This window comes from Littorina saxatilis, linkage group LG12, assembly GCF_037325665.1.
Source record: "Littorina saxatilis isolate snail1 linkage group LG12, US_GU_Lsax_2.0, whole genome shotgun sequence".
Taxonomy (NCBI): Eukaryota; Metazoa; Mollusca; class Gastropoda; order Littorinimorpha; family Littorinidae; genus Littorina; species Littorina saxatilis.
Window position 1 is genome coordinate 68,390,265 of NC_090256.1, and position 12,500 is coordinate 68,402,764.

The following is a 12,500-nucleotide window of genomic DNA, read 5'->3' on the forward strand; positions in this document are numbered from 1 at the left end:
AGCCGGGCCAAAAATGCTCTGATGTGTATTATACAAAGATTATCTGTGCTTAATAATAATAGTTTGGATGTTTTTTTGAAGTTGTTTGATTCCCAAGTACAACCAATAGTACAGTATGGTGCTGAGATATGGGGACTGGATAAGGCTGCTCTGCAGTGTGAAAAAGTCCATTTATTTGCACTGAAGAAGTTCTTAGGAGTTCGAATGCGAACACCTAATGATCTTGTATATGGCGAGACAAACAGATATCCGATATATTTGAATTCTATTTTAAGATGCATTAGCTACTGGTTGAAATTGTTAAAGATGGAGGCGCACAGACTTCCTCGTAAATCCTACGAAATGTTGTATAAAATGGATGAAAGTGGTAAAACGAACTGGGCCTCAGGTGTCCGTTGTAAATTGTATGAGTACGGTTTTGGTTTTGTGTGGTTAAATCAGGGCGTTGTTAATGAAAAAGATTTTTTGCGTGTTTTTAGGGAAAGGTTGGTCGATTGCAGATGGCAAGAGTGGGATTATCATGTACAAAATAGTGATAGATTTGCTGTTTATCGGACATTTTGTACTGTACATGACATTAAACCCTATCTTTTGTCGAATATGGATAGGCATCTAAAGTTTATTATGACCAGGTTTCGATTCGGCATTTCAGAAATTGCAGTGCATGCTTACCGATATAGAAAACATAATGCCGATGATTTGATGTGTCCTCTTTGTAAACAAAACCAAGAAGATGAAGTCCATTTTGTTTTGTGTTGTCCATACTATAACAAATTAAGAGAAAAATTGATCCCATTTAAATATTATAAGAACCCAAGCATTTTCCGACTCAGTTTGCTTTTAGCATCACCTCAAGAAACTGTTGTCAGAAATGTATCCCTGTATTTGTATAAAGCCTTTAAATTAAGAGATGTTGTAACCTCATAGTTAAATGCCGTGTAATGTATGTGTTGTGCGATTATTATTTTGTACCTTTTTTGTGTACATCTGTTGAGTTTAATTTATATGCAATGTGAACCGTTTGTTCACACCCCTTCATAAGGGGCTATGGCCTATTGAATAAACTATCTGCGTCTGCGTCTGCGTCTCTCTGTCTCTCATTCTCTGTCTCTGTCTCTCTCTCTCTCTGTCTCTCTCTGTCTGTCTGTCTGTCTCTCTCTCTCTCTCTCTCTCTCTCTCTCTCTCTCTCTCTCTCTCTCTCTCTCTCTCTCTCTCTCTCTCTCACTCACATCAGTACAAATATGCAATTAATTCTGATGTGTTTCGGCAACAGTTACGACTGGCAAGCGAAATGATTGATATTAATGTAAATGATGCTTTGACTTTGTTTATAAATTCAGTTAAAGATTGTGCAACTTGTATGAAGAAAACTATTATCTTGTCAGATGAACCACGTAAATCCAAATGGTTTGATTGTGAATGTGTGCTTGAAAGAAGACGTGTCAGAAAGTTGCTGAGAAAATGTAGGAATTCATTAGAAGATGAGGATAGGGATGAGTATTGTAAAGCCAGGCGTGAATATAAAAACTTAGTGCATAGAAAAAAGAAACAGTACAATGACAGTTTGTATACAGAACTTGTAGGTGCTGTAAGTGATCAGAGAGAATTTTGGAGGAAAATTAAAAATGTTTCTTGTAAAAAGGTCCAGCAGCAAAATAATATTTCTGTGGATGATTGGTACCAGCACTTTCATAGCATTTTAGAAAAAGATGAGATTGAAGATGATGAGCATGCTGATGTTAATGACGTGAATAATGAATATGAAGAAATGCTGGATAGACCCATTACCAAAGAAGAAGTGTTGATTGCTATCAGAAAACTGAAATCGGGCAAAGCTGCAGGACCTGATGGTTTAATTGGGGAATTTTTTAAAGCAGCTAGCGAAAATGTGGTGTTGTTTTTAGTGAAACTGTTTAACGCTTTGTTTGATGAGGGAATCTATCCACAGAACTGGTACGATTCAGTTATTGTACCGTTATTTAAGAAAGGAGATAGAAATGATACTAACAACTATAGGGGAATTTCATTGTGTGATATATGTAGTAAATTGTATGGTACTGTTGTTAATAATAGACTTAAAGAGTGGACTGAATTACATAATATTACAGGTGAATGTCAGGCTGGTTTCAAACAAAATTATTCTACTGTTGACCACATCTTCACTCTGCTTGCTGCTGTACAGAAACAATTTTCTAATAATCGCAAACTTTATGTAGCTTTCATTGATTTTGAGAAATGTTTTGATAGTATCTCACGCAGACTGCTCTGGCCAATTTTGATTAAAAATGGTATAAAGGGAAAGTTGTATAGATGTATTAAAAGTATGTATGCAGTGGTTAAGGCTAAAATACGATGTGGTGCTCAACTAACAGATTTCATTAACTGTACAAAAGGTGTGAAGCAAGGAGACGTGTGCAGTCCAATTTTATTCGCTCTATTTATAAATGAGCTGGCATTGGAAATCATGGATAATGGTAGGCATGGTATTACTTTAAACCCTGACATTGTTGAATTGTTCATTCTACTGTTTGCCGATGATATTACTTTGCTGTCTGAAACTGTTGTTGGTCTGCAGTCACAACTACATTGTCTATATTTTGCTTCACAGCGCCTTCAGCTTAAAGTAAACATGGGGAAAAGTAACATCGTGGTTTTTCGTAAAGGTGGATATCTAGCTGCTCGTGAAGTTTGGTATTTTGGTGGGCAAAGAATGGAGGTAGTAAATGCATACAAGTATTTAGGTATTTATTTTTCTACCAAATTAAGCTTTAATTTTGCTTGTCAAGATCTAGTTGCCAGAGCAAAACGTGCAGTACTGTGTATTATGAGTAATTTGTATAAATTCGATAGATTGTCTTTGGATGTTTTTATCAAGCTTTTTGACTCACAAGTTCAACCTATTGTTCAATATGGTGCTGAGGTATGGGGTCTGATGCAGGCAGCAACAGTAGAAAAGGTGCATTTGTTTGCTTTAAAACGTTTTTTAGGTGTTGACAGGCGTACTCCTAATGATCTTGTATATGGTGAATTTGGACGTTATCCCATTTACTTAAATTCATATGTACGTTGCATAAGATACTGGCTGAAACTGACAAGAATGGATGACAGTAGATTACCTCGTAAAGCATATAAGATGTTGTTTACTCTAGATAGCAAAGGTAAACCTACTTGGGCATCACAGGTACGGTTGTGCCTGTGTCGATATGGTTTTCAGTATGTATGGATTAACCAAGGTGTAGCCTGTATTAATTCGTTTTTGGCATGTTTTAGGCAACGCATTATTGACTGCCGGTGGCAAGAGTGGGATAATCATATTCAGACTAGCGACCGGTTTGCATTGTACCGTACCTTTAAGACAACAAATCTTGTAGAAACATACTTGTCAATTCCAGTAAACAGACACATTTTAAATGTTTTGGTTAAGTTTAGATTGGGTATTTCCAGACTTGCTTTACATACAGAAAGGTATAAATCTGTAAGTGAAAATAATTTGGTCTGTCGTTTGTGTCAATCTAGTATACTGAAGATGCATTGCATTTTGTTTTATGCTGCCCTGCATTGGAAAATCTAAGACGTCAATTTATTCCAGCAAAATTTTGTAGATGTCCTTCGAACTTCAAACTTGCACTGTTGTTGTCCGTGAAAAATGAAACTATACTTTGCAATGTAGCTAAGTTCTTGTATTTTTCATTTAAATGTTTAGAAAATGCTGTTTAAGCATTAGTATTTTGTGATTATACATTGTCTTTTCTTCTGTTCACTTGAAACGACGCGTGTGTGGATTGCTGCTGCACACACGCTTTACTTTTGTGTAACCAGCCCCCTTCCGAAAGGGGCTAAGGCCTTAAAGGAATAAAATCTTGTTCTTGTTCTTGTTCTTGTTCTCTCTCTCACTCAGTACGCATGTAGAGAAATCACGAAGCCCGTTAAAACAGATGCCTGATGTATTGAAATGGACAAGTTAATGAGCTGAACGTGTGTCTTGCACAGTAAAGTAAGAGTTTTTTGTATCCAAAAATAGCGACCAAAGAAAGAAAAATATCAGAAGCCTTGTGCATTTTGCTGTTAAACTGTGTTTAATTCACATTGATTAGTCATGGTTTGTTGATCCGGCAGACGCCAGGGCGGGGATATAGCTCAGTTGGTAGCGCGCTGGATTTGTATTCAGTTGGCCGGTGTCAGCGTGAGTTCGATCCCAGGTTCGGCGGAAATTTATTTCAGGGTCAACTTTGTGTGCAGACTCTCTTCGGTGTCCGAACCCTCCCCCCGTGTACACTACATTGGGTGTGCACGTTAAAGATCCCACGATTGACAAAAGGGTCTTTCCTGGCAAAATTGCTTAGGCACAGTTAATAATTGTCTACCTATACCCGTGTGACTTGGAATAATAGGCCGTGAAAGGTAAATATGCGCCGAAATGGCTGCAATCTACTGGCCGTATACAATTTCATCTCACACGGCATCACTGCAGAGCGCCTAGAACTGTACCCACGGAATATGCGCGATATAAGCGTCATTGATTGATTGATTGAAGGTAGGTGTACGTATACAAATCAAAATTTAAAAAATTACAACAGCACGCTCTTCTCTCTATTTCCATCGCTCAATTCATGATGTAACACACAATAAACTCCAGATTATCATCAGCAACGATAATTGTTATCAAAAACACGTAAAAGTTTGCTGTGTCGCAGTCGTGGGCGGGGAGATAACTCCGTGGGTAGCGTCGCTGACTTTGAAACGAGCAGTCAATATGAGCGAGCGTTCGATCCCCACTTTCGGCGAGGGACTTAATTCCCAGAGTGTTTTTGTTTTTTGCAGACTCTTTTCGGTTTTCGAACACGCATTTGCACGAAAAAGATCACAGCGAGTGTCTCAGGCATTGGAAAACACGAATACACGCGTGCAGGGAAAAAAAATTAAAAAATGGGAAGCGGGATCCTGTTGCCGCATACTGTCCCCAGGGATAACAGCCCAAATGTCATATCCCAAATACAACAAACAAACAAACAAAAACCAAAAACAGTAGTGCCTCTCATTGTATTTAATTTTATCTGATGCAATTGTGGGCACAAGAAAAATTGACAGTAAGAACCGTATAATAAAAATGTCAGATAGCCTTTTAACGTTTCAAGGATGTTGCCTAATAGTTTTTTTAGCATTGAAATAAAATGCTTCAATGAGTTCAAGTGTAGTCAGCAGTAATAATGGCCTTCATGAATTGTATTCCAAACAAGAATTCGTTGCGTGTGATACTACGTCTGTGGCAATACATTCAAATATGTGCTCTATCTTTTGCCGTTGAGTGAATTATAAACCGGGAACGTTTAGGGCCATTCCAGTGGAGTGAGGCTGTAATAGCAAGTTAATGACATGTTAATGCACGTGCTCATCCCAGAAATAGATACAAAAGTGCGCGAGTGTGCTAAAGAGGCAATATGAAGAACCATTGAGATATTCTCAGGCAGTCATAAATCCTAAGTGAGAAGCGACTGCTGCGAGTAGGACTTCGGCGTCCAACTTTCTGACTGCACAAAGCAAATGCGTCTATTGTTGTACAATTGGTTTCCCGTGTTGGAAAAGATGAAAGGCAGGAAGAGCAAGACTTGAAAACGCACGTTCTGCAAGGTAAGTGGGATTGCCAGAATATTTACAATTTCAAATGCTTATTTTCAAAAGTACTTTCCTCCCGAAGCTGAGCTGCAGAGGCTGTCTCTGGAGACATAAGCTGCGAATTTTCTTTTTCTTTTCTTTATTTGGTGTTTAACGTCGTTTTCAACCACGAAGGTTATATCGCGACGGGGAAAGGGGGAGGGAGATGGGATAGAGCCACTTGTTAATTGTTTCTTGTTCACAAAAGCACTAATCAAAAAATTGCTCCAGGGGCTTGCAACGTAGTACAATATATTACCTTACTGGGAGAATGCAAGTTTCCAGTACAAAGGACTTAACATTTCTTACATACTGCTTGACTAAAATCTTTACAAACATTGACTATATTCTATACAAGAAACACTTAACAAGGGTAAAAGGAGAAACAGAATCCGTTAGTCGCCTCTTACGACATGCTGGGGAGCATCGGGTAAATTCTTCCCCCTAACCCGCGGGGGGTGAATTTTACTTGAATTTATAGGTGTGCAACGCGCATTCTCGTGAAAAGGCGGTCTTTGGCTGAAGGCCCACTCCGTCTCGTTGTCTCAGATCCGGCCAGGCTTTAACATGCAATAAGAGCATCCCTCCACTTGGTCACTTACCAAAGATCGACACCCTGACTGCTTGCTTTGGAGAGTTGGAATTTTGTTAATGAATTAATTGCCGAAAAAGGCACCAATGCTTTTTTTCTAGGAAATTAATTCTTGAACAAATAGTACTGCCTACAGAACCCACAGGCTGTTCATTTTTTGTTGTTGTTGTTGTTGTTGTTGTTGTTGTTGTTGTTGTTGAAATTTTAATTTATTCGCAACAGCATGAACAGAACAGAACCACAGGCTGTTCATTACATTTAGTCAAGTTTTGACTAAATATTTTAACGTAGAGGGGGGAATCGAGACGAGGGTGTGGTGTATGTGTGTGTGTGTGTGTGTGTGTGTGTGTGTGTGTGTGTGTGTGTGTGTGTGTGTGTGTGTGTGTGTGTCTGTGTCTGTCTGTGTCTGTGCGTGTGTGTGTGTGTAGAGCGATTCAGACTAAACTACTGGGCAAATCTTTATGATCGTCGCGATATAACCTTCGTGGTTGAAAACGACGTTAAACACCAAATAAAGAAAAAAAGAATCTTTATGAAATTTTACATGAGAGTTCCTGGGAATTATATCCCCGGAGGTTTTTTTTCTTTTTTTCGATACATGTCTTTGATGACGTCATATCCGGCTTTTTGTAAAAGTTGAGGCGGCACTGTCACACCCTCATTTTTCAATCAAATTGATTGAAATTTTGGCCAAGCAGTCTTCGACGAAGGCCGGACTTCGGTATTGCATTTCAGCTTGGTGGCTTAAAAATTAATTAATGACTTTGGTCATTAAAAATCTGAAAATTGTAAAAAAAAAAACCATTTTATAAAACGATCCAAATTTACGTTCATCTTATTCTTTATCATGTTCTGATTCCAAAAACATATAAATATGTTATATTTGGATTAAAAACAAGCTCTGAAAATTAAAAATATAAAAATTATGATCAAAATTAAATTTCCGAAATCGATTTAAAAACAATTTCATCTTATTCCTTGTCGGTTCCTGATTCCAAAAACATATAGATATGATATGTTTGGATTAAAAACACGCTCAAAAACTTAAAACGAAGAGAGGTACAGTAAAGCGTGCTATGATGCACAGCGCAACCGCTACTGCGCCAAACAGGCTCGTCACTTTCACTGCCTTTTGCACTAGCGGCGGACTACGTTCAGTTTCATTCTGTGAGTTCCACAGCTTGACTAAATGTAGTAATTTCGCCTTACGCGACTTGTTTTTGGTATGTGATCAAGCTAGCCCATGCTAAGCCCTGAACAGATCTGAGAAAATGAGGTAACCCGTTTTCACGGGGCGGAGTGGACCTACGTACCTTCAAACAGTGGACATTCGCCATTTTTCTGTTCTACGAGATCAAGAAATCTTGTTTACAAAACAACGAAGCATGACAAGTTACACTACTAAATGTGCTCTCATGAACAGCCTTTTGAAAGTTGCGATAGGCTTGGATGAAGATTAAACAAAATCATCTGAACAATAGAAACGGAACAAGAAGAAATGGAGAATCTATTGACTCGCTTGCGCTATTGGAAGAGATATATCGGTTTCAGCAGTGTTATATAATCAAACAGATAACTCCAACGAAGATACCTCAGAAAATAAGGACGAGTTGTCTACCGTACGTCACTAACACTGGTAAGGGTACGTGGAGTACTGAAAGCACATAACTGATAAACCCATATAACGCATGTGAACTTCGATAGCGTGTATGGGATATAACACGATGTTTTGTTTTCCAAAGGCAATGCAAATCTTGTTCGTGCCCCCCAACAAATAAAAAATAAATATGACGTCTGCGGGCGTACGTCAAAGCGGTTTTTTTTTCCAACGCACACTCTTACGCTCCTAATAAGGATTTCAAACCAGATACAAATCGATGATTACTGATGTTGTAATATATCTTAGAATACTTTAGTATTTGAACCGGCGAGCTTGAATATGACATTAATTAGCTTGTGTTCTCCTACATCCTTCAATATTCCAATCAGTGTGCTTTTCCAGCACTTATGCATGCGTTTTGACTGACCAGACGTGTTGAGAAGAGTATCCACAATCACTGCTGCGAAGCGGCTGAATATGACAGGAGAAGAAAACGTGCAGACGTATGTTTGAGTCTTGCAAGACATTCTGGACAACAAAAACTCTCTTAGTAATAATGAAGATATCTGCTTGTCGTCTCCTTTGAAGGGAAGGAGATTTTGAAGCATACACGTCAAAATATAGCCGCATTTGACAGGCTGCAAATCATCCATTCTTCTGGTACAGTATATTTGTTTGTAATTATTGTTTAGATGGGCCTAGCTAGGTATGGGTTGAAAATGACTTTCAATACATCTTCTTCTTGTGTATTCGTGGGCTGAAACTCCCACGTACACGCGTGTTTTTTACACCAGTGGATTTGTACGTGTAAGACCGTTTTTACCGCGCCATTTAGGCAGCCATACGCCGCTTTCGGAGGAAGCATGCTGGGTATTTTCGTATTTCTATAACCCACCGAACTATGACATGGATTGCAGGATATTTTCCGTGCGCACTTGGCCTTGTGCTTGCGTGTACACACGAAGATGGATACGGCACTAGCTAGCAGGTCTGCACACAAGTTGACCAGTGAGTTCGGACAAATCTCCACCTTAACCCACCAGGCGCGGCCGGGATTCGAACCCACGACCTTCCGCTTTGGAGGCCGGCGTCTTACCACCAAGCCATTGCACCCGTCACTTTGAATACAAAATCTTGACAACTTCTAATACGGGATCGTTTGCCCCGGAACTTCAACATTGATAGTCTAAAACAAACAAATCTAGCACAAAAACTGTATCGTTGACCGTAAGTGTCGCGATATTTCCACAACTTCTAATCTACATAGCTTTCCGACCGTAGTCTTTTTCCGGTGTAATCAAACAAAACCGGGGTGATCTTGAATTTTAGTGTGTTAAATTCATAGCTCAGAATTCAGAGGCATTTAAGCCTCCAAATTTGCAGAACCTGCATTTGTTAGCATAGCAAGTCATTTAAGATCCCTTTGGAGTCACGGAATGAACTGTACGAATGCTCGGAATGCATTTCGTTTGCATGCGTCAAAGAAGGAATTATTCTAAGTGGCGACAAGGGAGCCAACTCCCGTTGCCTTAGTGATGTCCCTTGGTTGAAAACGTAGCCATTCTCGCGTCATTTTCGTCGATCAAACGACCAAATTAATTAATTATGCTTAAGTTTGGAGCTCAACCCGTTCATTAATTTCACGACAAATGTTCTTCGGCTTGAGTACAAGGACTTGTTTTAAAAATAAGTAAAGAATGCCACTTGATTCTGAGCTATGAATTTAACACACTAAAGTTCAAGATTACCTTTTGAAGACCCTGCTCTTTTAAGCATAACAAGTCACTTTAGATAACTTTGAAATTACTGTACGGATGCCTTCATTTACGTAGGTTTTAGAAGGGAAACATCGGCGCAGCCATTTTTTCGAAGGGAGGGAGACAACTCTATCGATATGACGTATGCATTTTCTCTACCATGGCCGTCATTTTCCTCAATAAAATGACCAAATTAATTATTCATGCTTACTTTTTTAGCTCAATCCGTCAACTGATGTCACGATAATTTTTTGTTTGTTTGATTAAAGTGACTTAAAAACAAATCTAAGTCAATAATGCCACTGGAGTGTGAGCTGTGAATTAACAACCCTAAAGTTCAACACTTTTACCCACAACCGTTATATCTCGAGACGCAGCATAATATAAATGGTGTGCTCATTCTGAGTGTGTTTTGAAGTTTGGAATACAGACGTGATGTGAACACGAATTATACATGACGTTTTGTTAGCTTTCCTTTTTCGCCACATGACTGAATTTATAATCGCACCATAGTTGAACAACACATTTAAGTAGAAGCTACCGCTGGTATATCTTGTGTAACGCGTTCAGCTTTCTCAGGCATTCAGCTTTCTTATTCGGCCTCATTGATCTTGTATAAACTCCACACTGAAAACCTTTCCATAGTACTGATGATCGAGCTTAGGTACTTTACGTTCATAGGGTCAAACTCGTTCAATCAAATTTTTTTCATTTGAACCTAGAAATGTACTTCTTCATAAAAACCTTCTCTTCGCAATCAAGGGACGTAACCACTCGGTTCACGTTTTCGGAGAAATCGAATTTTGGGGTGAAAGCTATTATTTATTAAAATTCCACGTCGTATTGTGTTGTATTGTATTGTATTGTATTGTATTGGATTGGATTGGATTGGATTATATCGTATTGTTTCGTATTGTATCGCATTGTATTGTATTGTATTGTATTGTATTGTATTGTATTGTATTGTATTGTATTGTATTGTGGTGTTTATCTGTGTGTGTTTTTCTCGTCGTAAACGTTATACGTTGTGACTTCTTTCCATAAAGCACTGCAGCTTAACCTTCGCCGGTCGTCGTGGGTCCGTGTGGACCCAGCTGGGTGTTTCATTGCAAATATCTCTTACACCAGTTGGATTTTTTTAATGAGCTTTTAAGAATGCCTCAGACACATAAAAGCTCTTATGTCCTAAAAGATCATTAAATTTCAGCAAGAAGTAATTAAAAAAAACAAAGGTCAAATTTAGACTACACACGGAAGACATCGTGGGGCCGTGCGGACCCATGTTTCTCAAACTGAGGAACTTACATAAAAACATAACTAGGGAGAAAAGTCACAAACCTTCAGGTATTGGCTCCAAACATCATTTTCTACGATTTGTTAATTTTGGAGTTAATAAGCAAGTCGCGTGGAGCGAAATTAACACATAACAATGTGGGTCCACACGGCCCCACGACGTCTACAGAAGGGTATTCACGTTTTTCCTTTTTTGAGAAGCTTTAGTCCGCACGGTAATAATTAAATTAATAATTTAATTGTATTACTTCTCGCGGAAATGTAACCACGGCGTCTACGAAAGGGGATGCACGTGCTTCTTTGGAAAGCATGGGTCTACGGAAGGGTATGCATATTTTTCCTTCTTTGAGAAGCATGGGTCCGCACGGCCCCACGATGTCTTCCGTGTGTAGTCGATAACCCGGTCGGGCGAAGGTTAAAGATGCTGAAAGCGAGACAGACAGACAGACAGACATCCAAGACAGACATCCAAGACAGACATCCAAGACAGACAGAAAGACAGACAGACAGACAGAAAGACAGACAGACAGACAGAAAGACAGACATCCAAGACAGACAGAAAGACAGACAGACAGACAGACAGAAAGACAGACAGACAGACAGACAGACAGAAAGAAAGACAGACAGAAAGAAAGACAGACAGAAAGACAGACAAAAAGACAGACAAAAAGACAGACAGAAAAACAGACAGAAAGACAGCGGAGCGATCTTCTTCTTCTTCTGCGTTCGTGGGCTGAAACTCCCACGAACACTCGTGTTTTTTGCACGAGTGGAATTTTACGTGTATGACCGTTTTTTACCCCGCCATTTAGGCAGCCATACGCCGTTTTTCGGAGGAGCACGGAGCGATAGACAAAGGAAGGTGCGGGTACACCTATAATGTTATCGTGTTATACATACCGCGTCAGGCTCCTGCGTTTTTTTTCTTCAATACAAGCCCCCCCCCCCCCCCCACCTCCTCTCTCTATCCTCTCCCTCCCCCACTCTCTACTACACTCAAATTCCACCCCAACTCCCTCCATGCTTATTTTCCTGTTATCGTCTTCCACACCTTCAGTCCATCTTCTAAGCTCGTCGTGTAACGGAGCCAACAACTCCGAGGGCGGAGCTTGTGTTATCTTTCATTGGCTCGGAGGGTGCCATCCTCTGCAAGCAAAGGCAGGTCTTTGAAGCTATAACAATAAGTCCTTCTGTGGCTCAAATAAGTCTTTGACAGTCCGCGGCTGTGTGTGTTTGTTCTAAGATCCATACACGACTTCAGAACCTATCGGCGGGTTTTTTGGTTTTGTTTTTTTACTATAGCAGACCGTCTGTGGCTCAAATAACCCTGTTCTAGTCCGTGTCTGTTTGTTTGTTTGTTTGTTTTCAGATCCAGAGACTGATTTCATCAACAGAAAGTTCGCCGCAATTTGTGCCAGATAAAAACAATCAGTTAGGGAACGTGCCTCCCGCACTCTGCACAAGCCATGCTAAACACACATTTCTGCCACGGGATTTTGAGAGTACCGGGTCATGCGGAGACTGACGTGTGAGAACGAACACAATAGTTCGTGTTGGTTCTTTGTTGTGGCATACCAAGAAAATACTCCATGAAAACTTTTGAGAA

At 39.6% G+C, this 12,500-nt stretch overlaps 1 protein-coding gene across 1 annotated transcript in view; it reads left to right on the forward strand.

The window, feature by feature from the left end:
• The first annotated feature begins 12,258 nt into the window (after positions 1-12,258).
• The window catches only part of LOC138983345 (uncharacterized), a 16,978-nt gene continuing 16,736 nt past the window's right edge, over positions 12,259-12,500 (forward strand). Inside the window, exon 1 of the mRNA XM_070356745.1 lies at positions 12,259-12,500. This exon is cut by the window's right edge and continues 755 nt beyond it. The gene's annotated coding sequence lies outside the window, so the exon portion shown is untranslated.